Source organism: Hyla sarda, chromosome 1, assembly GCF_029499605.1.
Source record: "Hyla sarda isolate aHylSar1 chromosome 1, aHylSar1.hap1, whole genome shotgun sequence".
NCBI lineage: Eukaryota > Metazoa > Chordata > Amphibia > Anura > Hylidae > Hyla > Hyla sarda.
Genome location: NC_079189.1, coordinates 118,380,802 through 118,397,949, shown reverse-complemented (window position 1 = coordinate 118,397,949; position 17,148 = coordinate 118,380,802). Strand labels below are relative to the sequence as shown.

The 17,148-nt window shown below is 39.6% G+C and overlaps 1 protein-coding gene and 1 long non-coding RNA gene across 3 annotated transcripts in view; one reads left to right on the top strand and one right to left on the bottom strand.

The window, feature by feature from the left end:
- The window catches only part of LOC130357917 (uncharacterized), an 83,157-nt gene extending 79,445 nt beyond the window's left edge, over window positions 1-3,712 (bottom strand). The window contains exon 1 of one of the 2 annotated variants that reach the window (XR_008889326.1): window positions 3,493-3,712. This is a non-coding gene — a long non-coding RNA (uncharacterized LOC130357917). Of the gene's footprint in view, window positions 1-924; window positions 1,034-3,492 lie in introns of those variants that run through there. The other variant, XR_008889324.1, reaches the window with a different exon arrangement.
- The window catches only part of WDR17 (WD repeat domain 17), a 198,574-nt gene that overhangs the window by 31,205 nt on the left and 150,221 nt on the right, over window positions 1-17,148 (top strand). The window lies entirely within an intron of this gene.

Genomic DNA, 17,148 nt, shown 5'->3' with positions numbered 1-17,148 from the left:
CCCCCAATAAAACGTGAATTGTCCCATTTTCCCTATTTCACCCCCAAAAAGTGTTAAAAAATATTTTATATACATATTTGGTATCGCCGTGTGTATAAATATCTGAACTATTAAAATAAAATGTTAATGATACCATATGGTGAACGGCGTGAACGTAAAAATAAAAAAAGGCCCAAATAGATGCTTTTTTTATAACATTTTATTCCCAAAAAAAAATTATAAAAAATTGATTAAAAGTTTTATATAAGCAAATATGGTATCAATAAAAAGTAAAGATCACGGTGCAAAAAATGAGCCCTCATACCGCTGCTTATACGGAAAAATGAAAAAGTTATAGGTCTTCAAAATCGGTGGATTTTAAACTTACTAATTTGGTTAAAAAGTTTGCGATTTTTTTTAAGCACAACAGTAATAGAAAAGTATGTTATCATGGGTATCAATTTAATCGTATCGACCCAAAGAATAAAGAACACATGTAATTTTTACCATAAATTGTACGGCGTGAAAAAAAAACCTTCCAAAATTAGCAAAATTGTTTTTTTTTTTTTTTTATTTCACCACACAAATAGTATTTTTTTTGTTGCGCCATACATTTTATGGTAAAGTGAGTGATGGCATTACAACGGACAACTGGTTGTATAAAAAACAAGCCCTCATACTAGTCTGTGGATGAAAATATAAAAGAGTTATGATTTTTGGAAGGCAAGGAGGAAAAAACGAAAACGTAAAAATGTAATTGTCTGCGTCCTTAAGGCCCAAATGGGCTGTGTCCTTAAGGGGTTAATAAGGGCAAAGCTGGGAAGAAGGGAGTGCTAGGGTATATAAATACAGGGCTAGGGCAATGAACTGACTATTTATCCCTAGTGAAGGAAAGCCTAGCCTAGAAATACAATCAATGGAGGAAAGAAAGACTCGGCAACTCACCACTGCTGCAGTAATATGGCTTCTCTTTATTCAAAGAGGTACAGCTGGGCACACACTATCAAGAGGGCAGGGAACATGGCAGGGGATGCTGGTAGGACTGCGCGGTTTCCTGCCGGACTGGCACTTCTTCAAGCTACGCGCACATCTATGTATATTTTAGAGTGTGCAAGCTACAGATGTAGTTCCCGCCAACTATATAACTAACATGCTGCATCTGTCCCAAAGTGTGCTACACTACCTAGCTACAATATACTGCAATATACTTTCCTTGGCCATAAAAGAGAAAATCTCTGTTCCAAGTGTGTGCATACAGTTCACTACTGAGCAGAAAGCCGTACATTGTATACCTTGCTGCTCAGGTACAGAATATAAGCCAGTGTTTCCCAACCAGGGTGCCTCCAGCTGTGGCAAAAGTACAACTCCCAGCATGCCAGGACAGCCGAAGGTTGTAGTTTTGCCACAGCTGGAGGCACCCTGGTTGGGAAACACTGATGTAAGCAGTCGATGAACATTGCATTACCACTTTACACTCTTTTCTGCTGCAGGCCTAAAGTGCCCAGACCAGAAGATCTACTGACAGTGAGCTGGCATAAAGCATCACCTGCTTACTGTGCAGTACAGAACAGGGATTCCTCTTCTGTAACAGGAGTCCCCGCTCCAATAGTTTGTGCAACATAAACAACTAAGTAAGCAACTAGTGATGTGTTTGCATTTCTGGTCACATATACATCCCACACTAACTACATGAATTTGCACATTGTTGGCGCACTGTGACCCTGAGATGTTGCACTACTGTCATATGTTTGGCAGTGGCTATGTCTGCATATGCATAAAGGGATATTCCCATTTTACACATCTATGCCATGTAAGGGACCAACTGAGGAATCCTTACTTGTCTGGAAAAGGGGAATCCGGTGACCTACCTTAAAAAGTTCAATCGTTTGTCTGTCTAGTGTACTTGGCAGGAGCAGAGCTAGAAGAGATGTTCTTAGTCAGACTAAACAGGTTTTTTTTTTGTTTTGTTTTTTGGGGGGGGGGGGGGTCCAGCCCCCTGGAAAATAGGGGTTGTACTAGGGAACTCCTCTGTCAGCTTTTCCAGAATCTTCTATGTAGAAACTGAATGGGGAGTATGTAATGTGACCAATGAGTCACTCATTTGATACAGAAAAATGCAAATATTTAACCCTTACATGTCTGTGATACCTCACATGAATTGCTGTAATAGTGCAATATACAAAAAAAAATAGTTATGCAATTGAATTCCTGGTAGCTAAAATACTAACATGTATATTTGCTGAAGATCTGCTGCAGGTTTTGCTGCCCATTGACTTAAATGGGTAGAAAAATCTTCTACAGCAAACCTGCAGCAGATCTGCAACAGAACATATGCATGTGTAAATGTAACCTTAGCACTTAGATCAGAAATTCCTTAGACACACAACAACGTCACATATTAATAGATGGAATATTAGTTCCTGAGCACTACATAATATTGGTGAAAGGTTCCCTTTAACTGTTTAATTCATAATTTTATGTCCATAGGCTGGCATTTATCATTGTTAGTGTACTGTAGATTTTTTTTACACTTTTATTTCCCCTGGCTTTTCCCTGGGTTGCGCCAAATTTATAAAAAAATAAATAAAAAGGTGTGGTGGCCCAGTACAGGAGTTGTTACCCCATACCCTTGCTGCCCTGTCAGTGTCCCGTGGGCACCCCCCACCCTGCATCTTTTATACTGTAATTGTATATTATCCCCTATGTTATGTATATAAGAATGTTGCATCTTTAAGAAAGGTTAACATGTGATCACCAGTTGTCATGTTAGTTGTCATGTGATTATTACCCAGGAGGTATCAGTGACCAGGTGACTTAAGGGTGCCAATGGGACCCCACCAGATTGTCCCCTATAAAAGCCCTGGGAGGAGTCTCTTCTCTCTCTTAGTCCCTGAGTCTTTGCTGAGGTGCAGTCAAGCCTAAGAGTCTGGAGTCATAGGAGGAATCAAGTCAAGTCTGCAGCCACAAGCTACAAGTCTACAAGTAAGCTAAAGTCACAGCTTAGTCTGTCTCCAGTCAAGTTAAGTCAGTCACTGTCATCTATTGTCAAGTCAATGTGGCCTGCACAAAATTGGCCAAAAGCACTACAAGTCCCAGCAAGCTAGAAACGACCCCTTCTACCTCTGGTTTGACAAGTCGTCCACAAAATATGGAGGGTGCTAGTATAGGTGATGTTAGTGGTCAAGTGGATGTTAGTGAGGAGACCCTGATCCAGCGTGTGGGGGAGCAAGTGGTCATCGCCGGGGGTTAAGAAACTTAATCTCTCAGAACAGGAAACGGAAATTATCGTGGATGAGGTAAGTTTATCTTCAATTGTATTGAAGGTTTGAAAAAGTTATTTCTATTGTGGGTGTAAATTCTGCCTTGTTTTCTTGCCTGTCCCTTGATTATGATTCACCATTGTGTTATCCATTTTTTTTTCTTTGTGTTGCTTGGTCCCTATGTTCCCTTTTTCTATAAGGTCTACGTCATTCTTTTGTCTATTGCTGAAGTGTTTCTGATTTAACTACTAACCATTGCTTATTCTGGTACCGATGATAAAGTGTGGGCAGGTTCTCACAGCGTGCCGTTTCCAACGCACAGCTTTAATGATTTTGCATTATCCATCCATGTTGTGATGTGTCATAGCCTACCCTTGTCACACTCAACTTATTTGCGGTTGTTATTGCTGCTTTTATGTTCATAGATGTCTCCAAACCAGTGTCTAGGAATAGAGGTTTAGTTGCCCTTAGCAACCAAGGTAAGGATTTTGTGGTGTGTAAAAGTGCATTGTGTAACATGAGCCAAGCAACCTTCATGGTTGCTATAGTTACCTGGACCACTCTCCCTCTACACTGGCTTGGGAGGACACTTCCTCCATTAGGGCACTGATGCCCTAAGAAATTTAGGCCACCAACTGGGTTTAAAATACAGTTTGTGGCTTATAGAAGGCATTGTGAACAGAATGAATAACAAGGCAATGTGTAAAAGGATTTGCCACGCCACCGTGTGCATTGTCAACAGCATACGCACAATCGAAATCAGTGGATTGCAACTCAAAATAAGCAAAAATGTGTAATCACTTGGGCGATTAAAAGGCGCAAACAAATACACCAGCGCCAAAATAGCGACAAATGTAGATGAGGAAAAAAGGTGTACACACAAAGATAAATGTCAGCCATAGTGTTTGTGCCTGAACAGTAAGGTGTTAAGGAAAAGGGACAATGAATATTAAATATAAATTGTTATAAATATTAAATTGTTCATTGTCCTTTTTATTCAACCAACTAGCTTAAGATGGGGGATTACCTTTTTCCTATCTGCCGAAACCAGGCCTATAAAGCAGTGCATTTTGTAATGGAGCCTTGTACATGGATCCATTCTGACTGTTGTGTTTACACCCAGGACACTTCGGTACTTGGTACTCAGTAACACATGAATAACTGTGATGCTTGGTAAGTATACAAAGTAGATATTTTCCAGGAAAAAAAGAATGCTTGCTCTCTGGTTCGACCTTTCGAGGCAGCATCCCAGGTCAACATTCAACCATTATAAGACTATTATAACAGTTGAGACATGACTGAGCAGTTGGTATACTCCCAACCTTACAACTGTTCCCCACCCCATTTACTACAAGGAAGTTAGAGGGTTTGTTGAGAAACACCAGCTTCATATTTGCCATACAGTCCTGAAATTTTCAAGACTGTCCTAAATTTTTACAGTCCTGGAAAATTATTGCCCTGTGCATGTTTTGTTAAACCTCACCCTGGAAAGCGGAGTCCTCAACTTTGTTCTAAGGATGCAATTACGACTGAATTCTGATTTAAAGGGGTACTCCACTGGAAAACATTTTTTTTTTTAAATCAACTGGTGACAGAAAGTTAAACAGATTTGTAAATCACTTCTATTAAAAAATCTTAATCCTTCTAGTATTTATCGGCTGCTATATGCTCTACAGGAAGTTCTTTACTTTTTGAATTTCCTTTCTGTCTGACCACAGTGCTCTCTGCTGAAACTTCTGTCCATTTTAGGAACTGTGCAGAGTAGGAGCAAATCCCCATAGCAAACCTCTCCTGTTCTGGACAGTTCCTGACATGGACAGAGGTGTCAACAGAGAGCACTGTGGTCAGAAAGAAAGGAAATTCCAAAAAGAAGAGAACTTCCGGTGGAGCATACAGAAGCCTATAATTTTATAGGATGGATTAAGAAGGATTAAGATTTTTTTATGGAAGTAATTTACAAATATGTTTCTGTCATCAGTTGATTTAAAAAGAATGTTTGACAGTGGAGTACCCCTTTAATAGAAAACAAAAAAGCAGCTGGTGGTGTGCTCGTAATTTTCTGTAAAAAAAAAAAAAGGGAGCATGATTAAGATGCAGGCCTGAATAGCAGTGACCAGGGGGGCATCTCCTCCGGCTGGAAAGTGTAGGCACAGGTACAGGGACTAATGAGTATACTACTTTTCTCAGGGGTAAGATACCAAAAGAAAAAATTCCCACACAGTAGGTCCTACGCCACAAGACATAGATTAAATTCATAAAGAAAGGCGTCAAACAGGACATAAATATCACAAAGTATACTTTATTAACATGAATCCAAAATGACAAGACATTTAAAATAATTTAAAAGAATACATATATAGTAATAATCATGAATCCAAAGAGTACTGAGAGAGAAACGGGGGCTACGCTTGTCTGCCAGGAGAAGGGTTAAATAATTAGTGCACAATAAGTATTGACTCCCGTGGATTAATAAAGGAGGCTGCTGCTCATGTGTTGTAGATTGAGTATTAGAGTCGGATCCAGCAAGTATGCTCGGACCGCAGGTAAGTACAAAAAATCATAGAGCAGACAAAGAAGCCTCAGGGGATCAATAACACATTATAGGTAGGGCAAAACCTAAACTGGACAGAAATAACGAAATACTTTACCAAGTGGAGCAAGGAGTACAGCGCTACAGCCACCCGCCACCCAACGTTTCACCAATGAAGGCACCCCGGAAGAAGCCTTCATTGGTGAAACGTTGGGTGGCGGGTGGCTGTAGCGCTGTACTCCTTGCTCCACTTGGTAAAGTATTTTGTTATTTCCACGGGAGTCAATACTTATTGTGCACTAATTATTTAACCCTTCTCCTGGCAAACAAGTGTAGCCCCCGTTTCTCTCTCAGTACTCTTTGGATTCATGATTATTATTATATATGTATTCTTTTAAATTATTTTAAATGTCTTGTCATTTTGGATTCATGTTAATAAAGTATACTTTGTGATATTTATGTCCTGTTTGACGCCTTTCTTTATGAATTTAATCTATTCTCAGGGGTAGATAAGGTAATGCTCACATGCAGAGTTTTCCCAGAAAAAAAAATTCTTAAGCTACCCGTCACCACATGTGACTATTGCTTTGCCTCCATGCAGTAACTGCACTGTAAGACCTTACCTCAAAATTAATTTAGAGGGCATAGTGTATAAACACATTTAGGGGGCATATTGCATATTATAATGAATTTCAAGGGGAATAGTTTCTGTTTTTGGGGGTGCAATATGCTTTTAGGGGTGCTGTGTGTAACAGTATTATATTCTGGGGATACGATGTGTGACCCTAGGAGGAGCTTGCCTTAGTAAAGGGCAATATTTCCCAACTAGTATGTCTTTAGCTGTTGCTAAACTATTCCCAGCATGTCTGTTCAGACTTTGGATGTCTAAGCAGTAAACTCTGCAAAGGAGAAACGAAGCTGGAAGAGGTCAGGATGGTCTGAACCAGACAATGATGAAAGGAACAACTACAAAAAAGACATCACCTGTAAGTCACTGATATCATTATGTATTCTGCCTGACTATGTCACATCAGTGATGTATTGTAAGGTCTGCAGCAATGATCGTTAACACAACACTCCATATCCTTACCAGGTAATACTGGGAGCAGTAGTTCACATGGTAAAAACTTCTATAATGCATTAACCTGACTTGGCAATTGGTATTTGATTCCTAGAGAAGAAATAATATTATTTGGCGCACCATTTTTTACAGGACTATGACAGCTCTAGATTTCAAATGCATAGCTAGGAACTTGTATTCTGGGGTCTGAATTTTGGGGTCTGGAATCATTTGTTCATCTGTGCTGTCAGGTTATCTGACGTCTGGGCAAAAAAATAAAAATAAAAAATTCCCAGTAAAGTAGCTAACAGGCTTACCTATGTGCCCAACCAAATTTCCCTTTTTTTTAGGTCACCAACTGAGGGATGTAATCACTCACTTCCGCATTGTGAGCAGCACATGTGCCATGTGTGAACTGCTTTTCCTGTTATCCTTTTCTGTGTATAATGCTTAGCAAAGTATTCCGCCCACCCTACATTCATCCCTCCTACACATGAGCAGACACTCTGCTGACCTCAATCAGGGGTCTGCACAGACTGCTGTCATCCCGTTCCTGTTCCCATATTGACCAAAGCGTGGGGTGGGGGTGGCAATAGGATTGACAGTAAATAAAAAAAACAAGAAATACACAACTTCCGGGGCAGCTAAGTATAACAAAAAGCCATTGAAGCATTGCAATAAGGCAACACAAGTACACTTATGAAACTTTTAATAATGAAGTTAATGTAATGAAAAAATGTAAACCCCATGCGATGGAAGATTTCAAACAGCAGAGCGCTCTCCTTACGCAGAGCCCTCATGTCATCAGGACGTGAGAGCTGTATGAAATCTTCTGGCGCATGTGCTCTGCAGACTGAGCGCTGCGCTCATGTGACCTTGATAATGATAATGAATATGCTAATAGCAGGGGCAGGCTTAGGACCTTTACTCCGGGAGGCAGAGGTGGCCAGTTGGAAGGGGCAACGCCTTCAATGCGCTAGTCATGGATGAAATGCCAGAACTTTACAGGAAAATATCTCGGCAGCCAGTAGACCAAAATAAGTAAGTGTCCCCTTGTTAGAATCCTGCTCATCCACATTATAACCCATTTTATTGAGTTTAGTGTGGGTGAACAGGCTGACAGTTTTTCTTTAATGGAGCAGTGCTTCCACTCAGTGGGGTGTACATCCAGTGAGTTTAGGCACCTCAGGGTCACCACTCCCCGAGGCACAAAAGTGCCTTGGCTCTACACCCCCCCCGACACAATGACCAGACCCGGAGGAAACAGGTCACATCAGAGCAGCTGTTGAGCTGGTTATGTGGAACCAGCCCCGGTACACCTTCTCCTCCCTGCAGCCATCCATTCTTACCAGCAGACTGCCTGATAAGAACAGATACTACACTTGATCTTAGCCAATGGTCTAGCTTTCCCTATGTTTGACAAGTTTCTTTATATGTGCATTTCTGTATGCACGTATCTGATCTTTTGTTGACCTCCAATGGGGCACCACTTGCTTGGATTGAAGATAGGGTGGAGGCTTTTGACCAAGAAAGTGAAGGAGCACAGTGTTCACAAAACCAGTGAGGAAGTGTGTTGTTAGGTAGTTATGGCTACATAGGCTGGGAGTTTGCTGGAAACAGCTCAGAAATTGAGTGAGGGTGGAACTGCACTGTTGTTAATGTTACTGGAGTTCTATTGAAAGAGAAGGGACTGCAAGTGTGTTGAGTGGAAGCCATCTTAGATGGTGTGGTGGAAAAGTCCAGAAGCCAGCTTAGATGGTGTGGTGGAAAAGTCCAGAAGCCAGCTTAGATGGTGTGGTGGAAAAGTCCAGAAGCCAGCTTAGATGGTGTGGTGGAAAAGTCCAGAAGCCAGCTTAGATGGTGTGGTGGAAAAGTCCAGAAGCCAGCTTGGATGGTGTGGTGGAAAAGTCCAGAAACCAGCTTAGATGGTGTGGTGGAAAAGGAATCTTCACACTAGATTGACTAGAAGTGTGAGTACTGGTCAAGGGAGCCTAGCGCAAAAGACAAGATATGAGTTGCAAGTACAGATGGGCAACAGCTTTTGGCAATTTCTGTATTTTGCCCTAAGAACATCCCTCATCTGAGGGTGAAGGCCTGTCACGTATTCTTGCACTTGTGTAAAGAGATGATGACCTGCATTCACCAAGTGTGTGGACCTGAAAAACTCTGATGATGCCTCCTAATGGGGCCTGACCGATTGCTTAAGCATCCACGGTAGCGAATGTTTCCATAGACAATCTTGACCAAAGGTGGAGCTTAAATAGAAAGAATTTTTTTTTTTAAACTCTATAAAATTATACAGGTTAAACACAAGAAAATGACTGTAGACAAAAAAATTGGTTAAAGGGGTACTCCGGTGAAAACCTTTTTTCTTTTAAATCAACAGGCTCCGGAAAGTTAAACAGGTTTGTAAATTACTTCTATTAAAAAATCTTAATCCTTCCTGTACTTATCAGCTGCTGAATACTACAGAGGAAATTCTTTTCTTTTTGGAATGCTCTCTGATGACATCACAAGCACAGTTCTCTCTGCTGATGTTATTATAATAATAATAATAAGTCTTCATTGATTTATTGTTGTCCTTAGTGGGATTTGAACCCAAGGCCCCAGCACTGCAAGGCAGCAGTGCTAACCACTAAGCCACCATGCTGCCCTTAGCTTACATCTGTTATGCATGGTTGCTAAAATGGACAGAGATGTCAGCAAAGAGCACTGTGCTCGTGATGTCATCAGTGTTCCGAAAAGAAAGGAATTTCCTCTGTAGCATTCAGCAGCTAATAAGTACTGGAAGGATTAAGATTTTTTAATAGAAGTAATTTACAAATATGTTTAACTTTCTGGCACCAGTTGATTTAAAAGAAAAAGGGTTTTCACTGGAGTACCCCTTTAACAATGTTTTGTAAACTCATTCAGAAATATGATGAAATGTTATTCCTGTGACTGTGTTGTACTGAAAGATACCATCTAATTGATTCTGTCCAATGTTACATTTTTCTTTAGGATCAGATGTTCACTGTTTTATTACTTTCCCAATATGCTTTAACCTGATTTACTGCATTATTATACAGGAATTCATCACCTCGCACCTAATTATTTTCACATCTCAAGTTTGTTTTTAACATACAGTATTCTGTCATGTTCATATTTTCATGATGGAAACTGAAAAGAAATTATACACAGAGAAAAGAGGGTGACCCGGTGAGAGGCAGTATTACTGAGACAAACACCTCTGTGCTTTCAAGTGACAGAACATTTCCATGGCAGAATATTGTTACTCTAGTGATTATCTCAGAATTGGATTCAGAAGGAGAGCAAAGAAGAGACCAAGTAGCCCCCCCCCCCCAGTTCTAAAGAATAAGACAAGCCAATGTAACATTTTCAGATCCTGCCAAAATCCCCACCTATAGCTAGATAGATATACACTTAATAGCATACCTAATAAAACACAATAACTTAACAATTGTCTGACGCAGAATGTAATCCATCCGGAAAATTTTTGGTGCATGCAAACGTGGTTGGGGAAATCATATTCACTTGCATTGCAGGCAGATAGGCATATTTAGCATACAAATGAAGACAGTGCCTGGTCTAATTCTTAAATAATGTACTTGTGCATCACTTTTGTTGAAAAGGGATATCACCAAAACAAGCTGGTGAAGACAATGTAAACCCTCAGTCCTTGGATGTTGCTTTGACATGTAACATCTTCTTAAGCATTGTTGCATAATAAATACATTTCTTTATGGTAATGGTATTTCCTAATGGTATAGCTCAGTGGTCTTCAAACTGCTGACCTGCAGATGTTGCAAAACTACAACTCCCAGCATGCCCGGACAGCCGTTGGCTGGTATAGCTGATTAAATGGGCGCTACACAAGAAATGTGAAATAGAGAAATTCATATGGGCAAATGTGTTATGTTTTGTACCTCAGTTTTCTGGCATATAAAAGTAGCAAATTTTTGAACAAGCCACATTTGCCAAAACCTTGCTACCTTCTGGGGTTTTCATGTGAAGCTTATCAGAGGAGTGTTCTTTCATGGTCCAGCAGATTTTCTATCATTTTTGAAAGAAAATTGGCTTAAAATGAAGCAGAAATCTATAGCAGCTTGAAACTGAGTGTGGCACAAGGCCAGCCAAAGATTTACACATCATACACAAGTCATATGACAGGAAGGACTGAAGAAGCTTGGGAACAAGTGAAACGTTAAAGGCACTGGCTAACTAATGTTTTAACTAGCAGCTCCACAGTCCCTACATTAACAACCAGCAACAGTACTAAAACTGGAGGGGCCATACTATCATTAGTGCACCCTGGCTAATGCTAGCATGGTTGTCACACACAAGTTACACTACGATAGGTAGACTGTAGCTGTGCTTTTAATCACTGTGTGGTCCTGACATCTAGTGGACACATTGCTAATTGCACCTCATTAGTTTATACTTACATTTTAATCGTAACAAATAAAAGTTAGATTTTAATTGGGAGGGACTTAGTTTAGGGTACCCCTTTGGGGGTTTTCCCCTAAAGTTGTTGTTACATTGTTATTACCCTGGTGCCTCCTGGGGTTTTTGTTCTTAAATCCATGCAGCTCATGGCCCACCTCCAGCCCCCAACCCATCAGGCTACCACCATTTGAATGTAGCAGACCTCTGCTTTACCACTTTAATAGAGCAGAGACTACTGGGAGCAGACATGCTGCACATAGGACATCGGCCAGTGATAAGCCAACAGCAACACCCCTCTCCCTTCTTGCCAAAGAGGTGCAGGAGCAGAACAGTCCCTCTGACGTCTGCTAAGTGAGTAATTATAGGGGGGGCTATACAGGGGGCTGCTACTACAGAAAAGCTGCTGCTACAGGGATGCTACTACTATAGGGGCTGCTGCTATTAAAAAGGGCTGTTACTACCACACGGGAGCTACTACTCCAGGAAAGCTGCTACTTTATACAGGAGCTGCTGCTATTAAATAGGAGCTACTACTACAGGGAGACTGCTTCTACTACAGATGGGCTGCTGCTACTACTACAGGATAGAAGTAGTAGTACTAAGGGGCGCTGCTACCATATACAAAGGGGCTGCTACAGGGATGCTGCTACTACGAACATGGGGCTGCTACATAGCATAATGCTACTCCCTGCAGGGAGGATGCTAGATGTATTACTTAATTTTTATGTATGTACACGGCTCTCAAACATCTAAAGTCTATCAAATATGGCTATTTAATGTCTATCGAGTGTACTGTATAGAAACTTGACTGTGTTAGCCAGTAGTAAAAATGTTGTTATCACACATGATATATAGCTATAAGGAGCCATAAATCCAGCAAACTGAAAATGGGTGGAGCTATATTTATGTGTGGTGTCTAAAAACACACAGAGTTAATCTCCCCCATTATGGAGTGCAGGTTATTACACCAGTTTTTGTGCAGATTGCATCAGAAATCTAGCACCTTTGTAATAGTAAATATGCCACAATGTTTTGTAAAAATTACATTTCTAGCTTTGGTGCATAAAAACTACACTGCCTTTTTCCCCATCTTTTTTATTTGCTGCATGTGAAACCAGCCTTGGTATTGTTTTCTGCTGTGTTGACTGTATTTTTGCCTTCAGCACATTTTTAATGAACAAAGAACCGGACTAAGCGTGATCTTCATAGCATCAGGCAAAATATTCATAACTCTCAGGGCTCTGATGCATTATTCACTGTCAGTTGTTTCATTCCTTGTAAAGTATGAGGATGGTTCAGCAGCTTTGTTTTATACTGTGAAAAACAGCACATGTGATATACAGCACATATGGTATACAGCACATAACAGCACATGTGATATACAGCACATAACAGCACATATGGTATACAGCACATAACAGAACATGTGATATACAGCACATAACAGAACATATGATATACAGCACATAACAGCACATGTGATATACAGCACATAACAGCACATATGGTATACAGCACATAACAGAACATGTGATATACAGCACATAACAGCACATGTGATATACAACACATAACAGCACATATGATATACAGCACATAACAGCACATATGATATACAGCACATAACAGCACATATGGTATACAGCACATAACAGCACATGTGATATACAGCACATAACAGAACATGTGATATACAGCACATAACAGCACATGTGATATACAGCACATAACAGCACATATGGTATACAGCACATAACAGAACATGTGATATACAGCACATAACAGCACATGTGATATACAGCACATAACAGCACATATGATATACAGCACATAACAGCACATGTGATATACAGCACATAACATCACATATGGTATACAGCACATAACAGCACATGTGATATACAGCACATAACAGCATATATGATATACAGCACATAACAGCACATGTGATATACAGCACATAACATCACATATGGTATACAGCACATAACAGCACATGTGATATACAGCACATAACAGCACATATGGTATACAGCACATAACAGCACATATGGTATGCAGCACATATGGTATACAGCACATAACAGCACATATGATATACAGCACATAACAGCACATATGATATAAAGCACATAACAGCACATGTGATATAAAGCACATAACATCACATATGGTATACAGCACATAACAGCACATGTGATATACAGCACATAAAAGCACATATGGTATACAGCACATAACAGCACATATGGTATGCAGCACATATGGTATACAGCACATAATAGCACATATGATATACAGCACATAACAGCACATATGATATACAGCACATAACAGCACATGTGATATACAGCACATAACAGCACATAACAGCACATATGATATACAGCACATAACAGCACATGTGATATAGAGCACATAACAGCACATAACAGCACATATGATATACAGCACATAACAGCACATGTGATATACAGCACATAACAGCACATATGAAATACAGCACATAACAGCACATATGATATACAGCACATACCAGCACATATGATATACAGCACATAATAGCACATGTGATATACAACACATAACAGCACATATGGTATACAGCACATAACAGCACATATGATATACAGCACATAACAGCACATATGATATACAGCAAATAACAGCACATGTGATATACAGCACATAACAGCACATGTGATATACAGCACATAACATTACATATGGTATACAGCACATAACAGCACATGTGATATACAGCACATAAAAGCACATATGGTATACAGCACATAACAGCACATATGGTATGCAGCACATATGGTATACAGCACATAACAGCACATATGATATACAGCACATAACAGCACATATGATATACAGCAAATAACAGCACATATGGTATACAGCAAATAACAGCACATATGATATACAGCACATAACAGCACATGTGATATGCAGCACATAACAGCACATATGGTATACAGCACATAACAGCACATATGATATACAGCACATAACAGCACATATGATATACAGCACATAACAGCACATGTGATATACAGCACATAACAGCACATGTGATATACAGCACATAACATCACATATGGTATACAGCACATAACAGCACATGTGATATACAGCACATAAAAGCACATATGGTATACAGCACATAACAGCACATATGGTATGCAGCACATATGGTATACAGCACATAATAGCACATATGATAAACAGCACATAACAGCACATATGATATACAGCACATAACAGCACATGTGATATACAGCACATAACAGCACATAACAGCACATAACAGCACATATGATATACAGCACATAACAGCACATGTGATATACAGCACATAACAGCACATAACAGCACATATGATATACAGCACATAACAGCACATGTGATATAGAGCACATAACAGCACATAACAGCACATATGATATACAGCACATAACAGCACATGTGATATACAGCACATAACAGCACATATGAAATACAGCACATAACAGCACATATGATATACAGCACATACCAGCACATATGATATACAGCACATAATAGCACATGTGATATACAACACATAACAGCACATATGGTATACAGCACATAACAGCTCATGTGATATACAGCACATAACAGCACATATGATATACAGCACATAACAGCACATATGGTATACAGCACATAACAGAACATATGATATACAGCACATAACAGCACATATGATATACAGCACATGTGATATACAGCACATAACAGCACATGTGATATACAGCACATAACAGCACATATGATATACAGCACATAACAGCACATATGATATACAGCACATAACAGCACATATGGTATACAGCACATAACAGCACATATGGTATACAGCACATAACAGCACATATGGTATACAGCACATAACAGCACATATGGTATACAGCACATAACAGCACATGTGATATACAGCACATAACAGCACATGTGATATACAGCACATAACAGCACATGTGATATACAGCACATAACAGCACATATGGTATACAGCACATAACAGCACATGTGATATACAGCACATAACAGCACATATGGTATACAGCACATAACAGCACATATGGTATACAGCACATAACAGCACATATGGTATACAGCACATAACAGCACATATGATATACAGCACATATGGTATACAGCACATAACAGCACATATGGTATACAGCACATAACAGCACATATGATATACAGCACATAACAGCACATATGGTATACAGCACATAACAGCACATATGATATACAGCACATAACAGCACATATGGTATACAGCACATAACAGCACATATGGTATACAGCACATATGGTATACAGCACATAACAGCACATGTGATATACAGCACATAACAGCACATATGATATACAGCACATAACAGCACATGTGATATACAGCACATAACAGCACATATGATATACAGCACATAACAGCACATATGGTATACAGCACATAACATCACATATGGTATACAGCACATAACAGCACATATGGTATACAGCACATAACAGCACATATGGTATACAGCACATAACAGCACATATGATATACAGCACATATGGTATACAGCACATAACAGCACATATGGTATACAGCACATAACAGCACATATGATATACAGCACATAACAGCACATATGGTATACAGCACATAACAGCACATATGATATACAGCACATAACAGCACATATGGTATACAGCACATAACAGCACATATGGTATACAGCACATATGGTATACAGCACATAACAGCACATGTGATATACAGCACATAACAGCACATATGGTATACAGCACATAACAGCACATATGGTATACAGCACATAACAGCACATATGGTATACAGCACATAACAGCACATATGGTATACAGCACATAACAGCACATATGGTATACAGCACATAACAGCACATATGATATACAGCACATATGGTATACAGCACATAACAGCACATATGGTATACAGCACATAACAGCACATATGATATACAGCACATAACAGCACATATGGTATACAGCACATAACAGCACATATGGTATACAGCACATATGGTATACAGCACATAACAGCACATGTGATATACAGCACATAACAGCACATATGGTATACAGCACATAACAGCACATGTGGTACAGACATCCCTAGAAGGAAGTCAATATAACATACTTGTGTTTTTTCATTTGCAAAATATGTTCTACAAATGTAACTCAGGCTAATACACTGTGTTAGGGGAACAGGACAATACACAGCTGAATGGAAGGGTGAAGGGGCAACAAGCATTAGCAAAGGGGCATATGCCAAGGACCGCAAACTGAATCTTAAATCAAGCTGAAGGCATGTAAATAAGTCACCTCCAGAAGGAAGAAAGCTGACCCTCCAGTGTCACCTATCGGAGGTAGCTACCCTATAATTCAATGCACAATCTTAAAGAGCCTTAAAACGTGACTAGGGATTATTGGCCAACCAGGACCTGTTAACAGCTGTCCTTTTGGAGAGAGTCTGTTAAGGTTTCAAGGCTCTTTTACGGGTAGAGTATTGAATTAGGTGACACTAGACACTCATTTGCTTTCCAAAAAACTCCCTATACTATTTTTACACTCCCCTTAGATATATACAATAGCACTTAGATCCAGGGTTAGGAAAGCCTAACTACAAAGGGTTTTCTACAATGTCATAACATTTCAGTGCTCCAGCTTCTCATTTAAAAGAATATACTAGAGAATTGCACCTTATGGAACTTATATACTGTATGTTCTTGTTTGCTTCAATGTAAGGTGTTCTATAGATAAACTGACCAGTGGCACTGACACTTGTTACCTGTTTATAC